General features: G+C 35.6%; 1 non-coding gene across 1 annotated transcript; it reads left to right on the forward strand.

The window, feature by feature from the left end:
* The first annotated feature begins 445 nt into the window (after nt 1-445).
* Nucleotides 446-512, forward strand: LOC111769781 (small nucleolar RNA SNORD109A). Its single transcript, XR_002802606.1, has one exon. It is a non-coding gene; the product is annotated as a small nucleolar RNA SNORD109A (small nucleolar RNA).
* Nucleotides 513-12,945: the final 12,433 nt, after the last annotated feature.

Below are 12,945 nucleotides of genomic sequence, written 5' to 3' on the forward strand. Positions count from 1 at the left end.
TGAATAAGTTTTGGGGATCATTGATATATTTCCTTTTTATACCATTTTATAGTATATGAAAATAATCTTGTAACTAAATTTAAATATGCCAAAATATTGATTTATGTATCCTTTTTGTTACTGGAATATTCAGAATATAGATGTTTCCACTCATATTTCTACTGTAGTCACAATTTATTTGCTACCTGATTTACAAATGCTACCCCATTACTCCTTGAAATTTTAGTTGACTAATTTTTATTTTCCCAATATATTTTGTTTAATTTTATTAGAGCAATCCAAGGTCATATACCTTTTGTGCTATATATATGAGAGTTTCATTGCTCAGATACTAAACACAGTGTCTACTGTGCATTTGCTGTTCTTTATTCATAATGCAGTAGATAAGCCTGAAGAAAATAAGCCTGGCTATGGAACTGCTTATTTGTTGGGAGGGTGCTTGTCTGGATCAATGATGAGCACAATTGTCTGAGGATGCTGAGGGACTCATTCCAGATGTCAATCTGAGGTCCAGATGAGTAGCCCTCTAATAGGACAAATAAGACTCTCAGAGCCTGGCTCTATTTGGTGATCTCTCAGAGACAACATAATTCCTTCTCTTGGAGAAGGCATTAGCATCCTATCTTATGAGGTAGTATGCAAATGTAAATATGCTGAGTGACCAAGACTTGCTTCATTTTGTTCATTTTGAACAAGACAGATACTTATATAGTAAGTATGTTCTTGAATAATGAATGAGGAAAGAAAGAAAGATTGAATTAAAAAAGGGTCAAAAACTGTGATGGGTACTGCGAGTCTCATTAGTGTTGGACAAAAAGAAGGGAGCATTGCATGCCTATACTAAATATTGACATGGAATCAATTTTAGTGCTTTGTTATTTTTACTGTTAAGTATTTTCTGAGACTATATCTTTACTTTTCTTTCTGTCGTGTGTTTCTGAGGTAGAAAGGGCTGGAATTAAGTCCCCCACTTAAGAGAATAGGGGTGAGTAGCTACATGTGTCATGTGCTCCGTGCAACATCCTAAGGTCTCTGTCTTCATCTTTTCCACTGAAAAGTGTAATACTTACTGGATAATATCTTCATGGTATGTTTTTTTTCTTTGCTGAGTGTCTCCACTCTCATTTCCAAGTTTTAGGTGGACTGACAAGTGTAGAATTTTGGAAAATTGCTGATTTTTTTTTTAGCTCCATATTGCAATGAAATATCCTTTTGTGAAATTAAGCTATGCTTGGGAGTTTCCTTAACAAATTCGTATGGTTTTGGAGTATTGACCCCAAGATTAAGTTGGTCATAGTCAGATCATTTTGGCCAAGTCCATAAGATCATTTTGGATCATTATTGCTACTCTTCTCATCATTGAGGTTTGACTTTAGTTAGTTTTTTTTTTTTTTGATGTGGAAATGTATATGTTAAATTTTATGAGATCTTTCCAGGACCATGAAGATTTTATATGATAAACTGCCATGAAGTACTTCATTTTTCTGTGTTGGCCTCACAAAACATATTAGTTTGGGTTAATCCAGTGGAGAGATAATGAAATTTCATATATTAATTCATTAATCATTATTTGCTGTTAAAATTGAACCATTCATCAATAAGACGTAGTCTGTATATTTCTTGGCATGATTACACAGAAGGTTTTATGTTACTTGGGGCCTGGTGTTTAATACTTTAGGAATAGATAAACTCTGTTTTTCTCTTGACAAAGTTCTTGTCAAAAATTCTTTCAAGTAATAATTTTTGTGTGTTCTTTTTATACGTATTTACTTATTTATGTATTTTAACCCGTGTATTCATTTCTTCAGAACCTAGCAAGGTCACTCAAATAAGCTCAATAACAATTAATAAAATAGCCATGAACACTAATAATTATAGCATCAGGGAGGAAAAGAGCCCTATCAGATACTGAAATGGACTGTAGAAACTTCATCATGAAAAAACATTTGAGGATGAATATGAATGACAGGAATACTATAAAGTATTTTAGTATAATAAATATGATCCTACAAATACATACTTGTATATTTTCCTATGTTAGTATATAAGTAGATTTGTGGTGCGTGGCTACTGTCTCAACGTGTGGAAGTTTATTGACATATACTATTGATGATGTAAATAGCAAGTATTAAATGTACAACCCAGTGTATTTTAAAAAGAAGTGCTTTCTCTCTAAGATTAAGAAGACAGTGATGTGCTGCCTCATTACTTCTATTTATACTGTTCTACAAAGTTTTAACCCATGCAACAGGGCAAGAAAAAGAAATAAAAGACATAAAGATCAGAAAGGAAGAAACAAAGCTTTCTTTGCAGATGATGTGATTGCCTATCTTAGAAGAGCCCAAAGAATCTCCAAGTAACACTCCAGGAACTAAAAACTAAGTTTAGCAAGTTAACAAGGTCAATATACAAAAGTCAATCATGTTACTATAAACTAGCAATGAACACTTGGAATTTGAAATAAAAACCTTTTATAATAGCACAAAAATGAATTACTTCAGTGTAAATCTAATACAAATGTGCAGTATCTCTATGATGAAAACTACATCATACTGATGAAAGCCATTAAAGACCTTATAAATGAAGAGACGTACTCTATTCATGGATCAGAAGTCTCAGTATTATTAAGTTGTCAGTTACCTCAATTTCATGTGTAGATTCAATGCAATGCCAATAAAAATCATTGCAAGCTTTTTTGTATAAAGCCAAAAGGTGATTCTAAAATTTATATTGAAGGTAAAACAACTAGAATAGCAAAAGAGGTTCTGAACAAGTCCTAAAGTCAGAGAACTCACACTGTCTTATTTTAAGGCTTACTACAGTGGTAAAGAAACAAGATAGTATGTTGGTGAAGGGCTTGACCCATAGATCAAGGACGATGATAATATCTGTGGAAGGTAGTCATAGAAACAAAATAGCTGGGTGGTTTCTGGAATGCTGGTAATGTTTGTTTGTTGATCTACATGTTGATTAATTGCTATGTTCGGGAGATGTGAATTTATTAACCTGTACAATGTAATGCCTACACTTTATCTATATTATACTTCAATAGAAAGGTAAAAATAGCCCATAGAACTAAGTCTAAACATTGGTTAATATGTTTTCCACAAATTGTCCAATAGATTGTGTTACTTGGGACCTGACGATTGATGTCTTTAGGGTAAGTCAAGAGTGTTCTCTTTTTAACAAGGCATTTCAGCAAACCGTATCAAGGAGTGATTGTTCATGTATTCATAATTTTTACATATTTGTAGGCAAATGGTCCATGACTTATGATAGTTCAACTCAATGACTTTTTGACTTTACAATGGTGTGAAAGCAATATATATTCGGTAGAAACCATACTTTGAATTTTGATTCACGGTCTTTTCCTAGGCTAGCAATATGTGGTATGATACTCTCTTGTGATGCTGGGCAGTGGCAGTGAGCCACAGCTCCCAGTCAGTGATGTGATCACAAGGGTAAACAATCAATAAACTTACAACCATTTTGTACTCATATAACCATTCTGTTTTATACCTTCAGTACAGTATTCAATAAATTATGTGAGCTATTCAACATTTTTTTTATAAAATAGGCTTTGTGTTACATGATTTTGCCCAGCTGTAGGCTAAGATAAGTGTTCTGAGCATGTTTAAGGTAGGCTAGGCTAAGCTATGATATTCTCTAGGTTAGATGTAGTAAATGCATTTTCAACTTAAGATATTTTCAACTTAGTATTGGTTTATCAGGATGTAACCCGCTTGTAAGTTGAGGAAAATATGTATTTTTCCATGTGTTTATGTACTTATCCATTTTGCTCTTATGATAATGTGCTAAACAATTCAGAAGTCTTAAAGATTGAAGATATTGTATTCTTGTAGTTTCCTTTGATGTTAAAAATCTTTTTACAATTATTATGGTGTCAATTCTACCATATTTTTTTCTTTTAGTGTATACTTCTTTGAGTTTTAACTTGTGTAAATTTGTGTAACCATGAGCATAATTAGGATACAGAACAGGTGTATGCTTTGTCCTTTAACTCCTCAAACTCTCTTGTCCCTTTATAGTCATATTCTCCCTCCACTCTTAATTCCTGATGACCACTAATATTTTGTCTATCCCTGTAGTTTTGAGAATGCTATAGAAATGAAATCATACAGTATGTAACTTTTGAAGCTATTTCACTCAGCATAATTCCCTTGAGATACATCGAGGTTGTAGTTGTATCAATAGTTTCTTTTTTTTTTTTTAAGGAAGATTAGCCCTGAGCTAATTACTGCCAATCCTCCTCTTTTTGCTGAAGAAGATTGGCGCTGAACTAACATCCATGCCCATCTTCCTCTACTTTATATCTGAGACACCTACCACAGCATGGCTTTTGCCAAGCGGTGCCATGTCCACACCTGGGATCCAAACTGGCAAACCCTGGGCCACCAAGAAGCAGAACATGCAAACTTAACTGCTGTGCCACCGGGCCGGCCCCAATAGTTTCTTTTTTATTGCTGAATAATATTCTGTTCTTTGGATGCACCATCATTTATGTACTCATTCATTCTTTGAATTGCACTTACACTGTTTCCAGTTTTTGGCTATTACAGATAAAGCTGCTATGAACAGTTATCTACAGGTTTCTGTGTGAACCTAAGTTTTCTCTATAGTGAGTAGCAGCAAAATTTTTCTTGAAGTGCCGGATAATACACACTTTACATTTGTGGGCCATTCAGTCTCTATCACAAACTACTCACCTCTGTTTATTGTAGCAGAAATGAATGAGTGTTCCTATGTTTACATGCAACTTTATCTACAAAACTGGTGGTTGGCCATTGGGACATATTTTGCCAATCCTTTATGTTGGATATGTGACTCCCATGTCTTTTTTCACAATCTGGCCTGTCTTTTCATCCTCTAAAGAGTGTATTTCTCACAGCAAAAGTTCAAAATTTTGATAAAATCCAAGTTATCATTTTTTTAAATAGATCATACTTTTGGTTGCATGTATAATAGCTGTTCAGCTAACTCTGGGTCATAAGGATTTTCTTTTGTTATTAGTCCTATAGTTTAATGTTTCATCAAGATCTATAATTTAGACATATTCATTTTGAGTTGATTTTTGTATATAACGTGAGGATTAGGTCAAGGTTCATTGTTTTGCAATTGTATGACGAATTGTTCTAACACCATTTGCTTCTCCATTGAATTGCTTTTGTGTCTTTGTGAAAAACCAAATGGACATTTTTATATAGATCTGTTTCTAGACTCTCTATTCTTTCTCATTCATCTATATGCTTCTCCCTTACCCAGTTTTATGTTGTCTTGATTACTGTATTTTTATGATAGTTTTAAAAGCAGATAGTATGACTCCTCCAACTTCATTCTTCTTTATCAAAAATTGTTTAGTGTTTTTTTGCTCTTTTTTATACATTTCAGAATCAGCTTATATGTATTAAAAATTGTACTCTAATCTTTTTTTTTAATCGAAGTATAGTCAGCATACAATATTACACGTTTCAGGGCAAGAACATAGTGATTCTACATTTATATATATCGTGAAATGATTTCCATGGGAAGTCTAGGCACTGTTACCATACAAAGGCATTACCATATTATTGACTGTATTCCCTATGCTGTACATTACATCCCCATGACTTATTTATTTTATAACTGGAAGTTTGTACCTCTTAACCCCCTTCACCTACTTTACCCATCCTCCCACTCCCTTCCCCTCTGATGACCACCAGTTTGTTTGTTGTGTCTATGAGTTTGTTTCTGTTTTGTTTTGCTTGTTCATTTGCTTTGTTTATTAGATTCCACATATAAGTGAAAACATACAGTATTTGTCTTTCTCTGTCTGACTTATTTCACTTAGCATAATACACTCTACGTTCATCAATGGTGCAGATGCCAGGATTTCTTTTTTAATGGCTGAATAATATTCCATTGTGTATATATACAACATCTTCTTTATCCATTCATCTACTGATGGGCATTTAGATTGCTTGCATATCTTGGCTATTGTAAATAATGCTGCAGTGAAAATAGGGGTGCATATATCTCTTTGAATTATGTTTTCATTTTTTTTGGATAAATACCCAGAAGTGGAATTGCTGGAGTGTATGGTAGTTCTGTTTTTTAATTTTCTGAGGAAGCTCCATAATGTTTTCCATAGTGGCTGTACTAATTTACATTCTCACCAACAGGGTTTTCTTTTCTCCACATCCTTGCCAAGACTTATTTGTTTTCTGTTTGATGATAGCCATTCTGACAGGTGTTGGGTGATATCTCATTGTGGTTTTGATTTTCATTTCTCTGATGATTAATGATGTTGAGCATCCTTTGATGTGTCTATTGGCTATCTGTATATCTTTTTTGGAAAAATATCTATTCCGGCCTTCTGCTCATTTTTTAGTTGATTTGTTTGGTTTTTTTGATATTGAGTTCCATGAATTCCTTATATATTTTGGATATTAATACTTTATCAGATATATCATTTGCACATATATTCTCCCCTTCAGTAGGTTGCCTTTTTGTTTTGTTGATGGTTTCCTTCACTGTACAAGAGCTTTTTAGTTCGTTGTGCTCCTATTTGTATATTTTTGGTTTTGTTGCCTTTGCCTGAGGAGAGAGATACATAAAAATATTGCTAAGACCAATGTCTAAGAGCTGAGTGGCTATGGTTCCTTCTAGGAGCTTTCTAGTTTCAGGTTTTGCATTTAAGTATTTAATACATTTTGAGGGTTTTTTTATATGGTGTAAGGAAGTGGTCTAGTTTTATTCTTTTGCATGTACCTGTCCAGTTTTTGCAGCATCATTTGTTTGAGACTATTTTTTCCCCATTGTATATTCTTGTCTCCTTTGTCTTAGACTATTTGACAATATAAACATGGGTTTATTTCTTGGCTCTCTGTTCTGTTGATCTATGTGTCTGGTTTTGTGCTTGTACCATACAGTTTTGATTATTGTAGCTTTGCAGTATAGTTTGAAATCAGGGAGAATGATACCTCCTGCTTTGTTTTTCTTTCTCAAGATTGCTTTTGCTATTTGTGGTGTTTTGGGGTTCCATACAAATTTTAGGATTATTATAGTTCTGTGAAAAATGCCCTCATACTTTGGAATTTTGGTATTTTGACTAGGATTGCATCAAATCTGTAGATCACTTTGGGTAGGGAGACATTTTAATGATATTAATGCCTTCAGTCCATGACCATGATAGATCTTTCTATTTATTTATGTCATCTTCAATTTCTTTTTTCAGCATCTTATAGTTTTCAAATACAGGTCTTTGATCTCCGTTAAATTTTTTCCTAGGTATTTTAGTCTTTTTGATAGAATTTTAAATGGTATTTTTTTTAACCTTTTTCCAATTGTTTAGAAATGCAACAGATTTCTGTTTATTGATTTTTGTATCCTGAAACATTAGTGAGTTCATTATTAGTTCTGATATTTTCCTTGGTGTGGTCTTTAGGGTTTCTGTATATAGTATCATGTCATCTACGAATAGTGAAGATTGTACTTATTCCTTTCTCATTTGGATACTTTTGATTTCTTTTTCTTATCTTATTGATGTGGCTAGGACTTCAAATGCTATGTTGAATAAAAGTGATGAGAATAGTCATGTTTTGTTCCTCATCTTAGAAGAAATGCTATCTGCTTTTCACCATTGAGTATGATGTTAATTGTGGGTTTGTCATGTATAGCCTTTATTATATTGATGTACATTCCCTCTATACTCCCTTTGTTGAGAATTTTTATCATAAATGGGTGTTGAATTTTGTCAGATGCTTTTTCTGCATCTGTTGAAATGGTCATGATTTTTATCCTTTGTTTTGTTAATGTGATGTATCACATTAATTGATTTTAGCATATTGAATCATCCTTGCATTCCTGGGATCAATCCCACTTGATCATGGTGATCATATTTTGTTGAGGACTTTTGTATGTATGTGTATTTCCATATGATTGTTTTTTTAATGTTTGATTCGTTTTGCATTGCAGTAACAGTGGTTTATAGCATTATATACATTTCAAGTGTACGTCGTTATATATTTTGATTTCTATGTAGATTACATATTCACCACTCCAACACTAATTACAATCTGTCACCACACAGTTTCACCCTCCTCCCTCTCATATGCCCCTCTGGTAACCACCAATCCAATCTCTGTTTCTACGTGTCTGTTTGTCATTTTATCTTCTATTTATGAGTGTAAGCATACGGTATTTGACTTTTTCCCTCTGACTTATTTCACTTAGCATAATGCCCTCAAGGTGCATCCATGTTTTCACAAATGGCCAGATTTCATCATTTCTTATGGGTGAGTAGTAATCCATTTTGTATAAATACCACATCTTCTTTATCCATTTGTCTCTTGATGGGCACCAAGGTTGCTTCCAAGTCTTGGCTCTTGTGAATAATGTTGTGATGAACAGGGGTTCATGTATCTTTATGCATGTATGTTATCATGTTCTTTGAATAAATACCCAGTAGTGGTGCTGGATCTTACAGTAGATCTATTTTTAATCCTTTGAAGGATTGGATATTAAACCCTTATCAGATATAAGATTTGCAAATATCTTCTCCCAGTTGTTAGTTTGTCTTTCCGGTTTATTGATGGTTTCCTTTCTGTACAGAAGCTTTTTAGTTTGGTGTAGTCCTATTTGTTTATTTTTTCTATTGTTTCCCTTGCCAGGACAGACATGGTACTTGAAAATATGCTGCTAAGAGCGATGTCAAAGATCATACTACCTATGTTTTCTTCTAAAAGTTTCATGGTTTCAGGTCTTACATTCAAGTCTTTAATCCATTTTGAGTTAATTTTTGCTTATGGTATAAGATAATGGCCTACTTTCATTTTGCATATGGCTATCCAGGTTTCCCAGCATCATTTGTTGGAGAGACTTCCATTTCTCCATTGCATGTTCTTGGCTCCCTTGGCAAACATTAGCTGTCCATAAATGTGTGGGTCTATTTCTGGGCTCTCGATTCTGCCTCACTGATTGTGTGCCTGTTTTTGTGCCAGTACCATACTGTTTTGCTTAGTATCACTTTGTAGTATATTTTGAAGTCAGGAAGTGTGATGCTTCCAGCTTTGTTATTTTATCTCAGGATTCCTTTGACTTTTTGGGTTCTTTTTTTGTTCCATATAAATTTTAGGATTCTTTGTTCTACTTCTGTGAAAAATCTTGTTGGCACTTTGATAGGGATTGCATTGAATCTGTAGATTGCTGTAAGATATATGGACACTTTATGTTAATTCTTCCAGTGCAGGAACATGGAATGTCTTTCTATTTCTTGTGGCTTCTTCAGTTTCTTTCAACAATATTTTATGGTCTTCAGTGTCCAGAGCTTTCACGTATTTGATTAAGTTAACTCCTAGATATTTCATTCTCTTTCTTGCAAGTGTAAGTGGGATTCTATTCTTAACTTCTCTTTCTGCTATTTTGTTGTTATTGTATAGAATAACAACTATTTTTTGTGTTTCTTTTGTATCCTGAAACTTTACTGTATTCTTTTATTATTTCAAAAAGTCTTTGGGTGGGTTCTTTAGGGTTTTCTATATGTAAACTCATGTCATCTGCAAATAGTGAGAGTTTCACTACCTCACTTCTAATTTGGATCCCTTGTATGTCTTTTTGTTGCCTGATTGTTCTGGCTAGGACTTCAAATAATGTGTTAAACAAGAGTGGCAGAAGTGGGCATCCTTGTTTGGTTCCTGTTTGTAGAGGGAGAGTGTTCAGTTTTTCTCCATTGAGAATGATATTAGCTGTGGGTTTTTCATTTATGGGCTTTATTACGTTGAGGCACTTTCCTTCTATACCTGTTTTATGCAGAGTTTTTATCATAAATGGATGCTGTATCTTATCAAATGCTTTCTCTGCACCTATTGAGATGATCATGTGATTTTTATTCTTCATTTTGTTAATGTGATGTATCATGTTGATTGATTTGTGGATATTCAGCCATTGCTGCATCCCTGGAATAAATATCACTTGATCATGGTGTATGATCATTTTAATGTATATCCAATATGCTAGTATTTAGTTGAGGATTTTTTCATAGATGTTCATCAGTGATATTGGCTTGTAATTTTCTTTTTTTGTGTGTTGTCCTTGTCTGGTTTTTGTATCAGGGTAATGTTGGCTTCATAGGATGATTTAGGAAGCTTTCCCTCCTCTTTAATTTTTTGGAAGAATTTGAGAAGGTTAGGTATTAAGTCTTCTTTGAATGTTTAGTAGAATTCACCAGAGAAGCCATCTGTTCCTGGACTTTTAATTTTTGGGAGATTTTTTTTTTTTTTAATATTGGCACCTGAGCTATCATCTGTTGCCAATCTTCTTTTTTTTTCCTTCTTCTTCTCCCCAAAGCAGTGCATACATAGTTGTATATTCTACTTGTGAATGCCTCAGGTTGTGCTTTTGGGATGCTGCTTCAGCATGACCTGATGAGTGGTGCCATGTGTGCGCCCAGGATCCCAACCGGCGAAACCCTAGGCCACAAAAGTAGAGGTCATGAACTTAACCACTCGGCCACAGGCCCAGCCCCTGAGAGGTTTTTGATTACTGGTTTTTTTTTTTTTTTGGAAGATTAGCCCTGAGCTAACATCTGATGCCAATCCTTCTCTTTTTTGCTGAGGAAGACTGGCCCTGAGCTAACATCTGTGCCCATCTTCCTCCACTTTATATGTGGGATGCCTACCACAGCATGGCTTGCCAAGTGGTGCCATGTCCTCACCTGGGATCCAAACCAGCAAACCCAGGGCCGCCAAAGCAGAATGTGTGAACTTAACTGCTGCACCACCGGGCTGGCCCCTTGGTTACTGTTTTTATCCTGTTACTGGTGATTGGTCTATTCAAATTCTGTATTTCTTCTTGATTCACTTTTGGAAGGTCTTATGATTCTAAGAATCTTCTAGATTATCCAATTTGTTGGTGTTTAGCTTATGCCCGATAGCTTTTCTGGGGGTATTCCCCATTCTAGTTAATATCCAGCAAAAGCCAGAGATTATGAGACTCTCTCAGTTGTGTTGAGTCTGAAGAATGCTTATAGTAGCAACACTCCCCTGCTCAGGTTGCCTGCTCTTCCAGGGAAGACTGTGTACCTTAGGATTGTTGTTGGCCAGCTGACCATGAAGCGCCACTGCTTGTGAAGGTGACTTTTTTCTCTCCAGACAGCAATTTCTGCCTCAATCAGGACTTTCTCTTGTTGTAGGTGTGCTTTTTATCCAGTTTTCAGTTCTCTCTCAGGGTTAATTGTTCCAAAAATAGTTGTTGGGCGAGCCCGGTGGCACAGCAGTTAAGTTCGCACGTTCTGCTTCAGTGGCCTGGGGTTCACTGGTTTGGATCCCCAGTGCTGATAAGCCATGCTGTGGTAGGTGTGCCACATATAAAGTAGAGGAAGATGGGCATGGATGTTAGCTCAGGGCCAGTCTTCCTCAGCAAAAGAGGAGGATTGGCAGCAGTTAGCTCAGGGTTAGTCTTCCTCAAAAAAAAATTAAAAGTTGTAAGTAGATTGTGTTCATGGGAGAAGATGAGTTCAGAGTCCACCTATGCTGCCATCTTGACACTCTCCTAAGGCCAGGTCATTGGTGATAAGCTCCTTTAGCTTTTGCTTGTCTGGGATGCTCTTTATCTGTTATTCATTTCTGAATGATAACCTTGTCAGGTAGAATATTTTTGGTTCTAAGCTTTTTCCTTTCATCTCATTGAATATGTCATCCCACTTTCTTCTGGCCTATAAAGTTTCTGGTGAAAAATCAGCTGATAGTCTTATGGGGTTTCCCTGTGTGTAAGTAGTTGTTTTTCTCTTGCTGATTGTAAGATTCTCTCTTTATCTTTTACTTTTGACGATGTAATTATAGTATGTCTTGGTTTGGATGTCTTTGGGTTTGTCTTATTTGGGACTCTCAGTGCTTCCTGGACTTGGACTTTCTTTCCTTCCCAGGTTGGGGAAGTTTTCAGCCGTTATTTCTTCAGATAATTTTTCTGTCCCTTTCTTTCTCTTTTCTCTTTCTGTGACTCTTATAATGTGAATGTTATATGCATGATGTTGTCCCAAAGGTCTTTTAAACCCTTCTTGGTTTTTTTTCATTCTTTTTTCTTTGTGCTGTTCTGGTTGTGTGTTTCCACTGCCTTGTCGTCTAGATCACTGATATGTTCGTTGGCATCATCAAATCTAGTATTGATTTCCTCTAATGTATTTTTCATATCAGTTATTGTATTATTCATCTCTGATTGGTTCTTTTTTTATATTTTCTATCTCTTTGTTGAAGTTCTCACAGTGTTCTTCCATTCTTCTGCTGAGTTCAGTGAGCATCTTTATGGATATTACTTTGAACTTTTATCTAGATTTCTTATCTTCATTTTGTTCAGTTCTTTTTCTGAAGTTTTGTCTTCCGCTTTTGTTTTGAACATATTCCTTTGTCTCTTCATTTAGCCTAACTATCTGTCTTTGTTTCTATGTATTAGGAAGATCAGGTACATCACTCCATCTTGAAGGGGTAACTTTTTGTAGGTGTCCTGTAGTACCTAGTAGTGCAATCCTGCCTTGTCAGAAGAGCTGAGTCTTCCAGATGTGTCTCCTGTGTAGGTTGTGTGTGCTCTGGTTATGATTGCTGAAAACACACTGATTTGCAGGGCTGGTCCCCCAGGGAAGAGCTGCTTTGGAGGATCTCTGGTGCTCACTGAGGTGTGGCAGGAGCCACTTTGTAGGCATGTCAACTGGGGTGGATCTGCAGAGGGTGAGGCAAGTGGTGCTAGCAAGGCAAATAGAGCTTGTTAAAAATGGCACCCACCAGGGCCAGGCCAGCTAGATAGAAGGAGAGTGAAAAACAGTTGGTGCCCACCAGCACTTCCATCCCCAGAGAAAGTTCTGACAGATCCCTGCCCCTCGAGCACATGCCCTAAAATTAATCAGTGAGTCTCCTTCAACTGTAACCCAGGCACTTTTCAAACTGCTGCCTCTGCACT

This window comes from Equus caballus, chromosome 1, assembly GCF_041296265.1.
Source record: "Equus caballus isolate H_3958 breed thoroughbred chromosome 1, TB-T2T, whole genome shotgun sequence".
Lineage (NCBI taxonomy): Eukaryota > Metazoa > Chordata > Mammalia > Perissodactyla > Equidae > Equus > Equus caballus.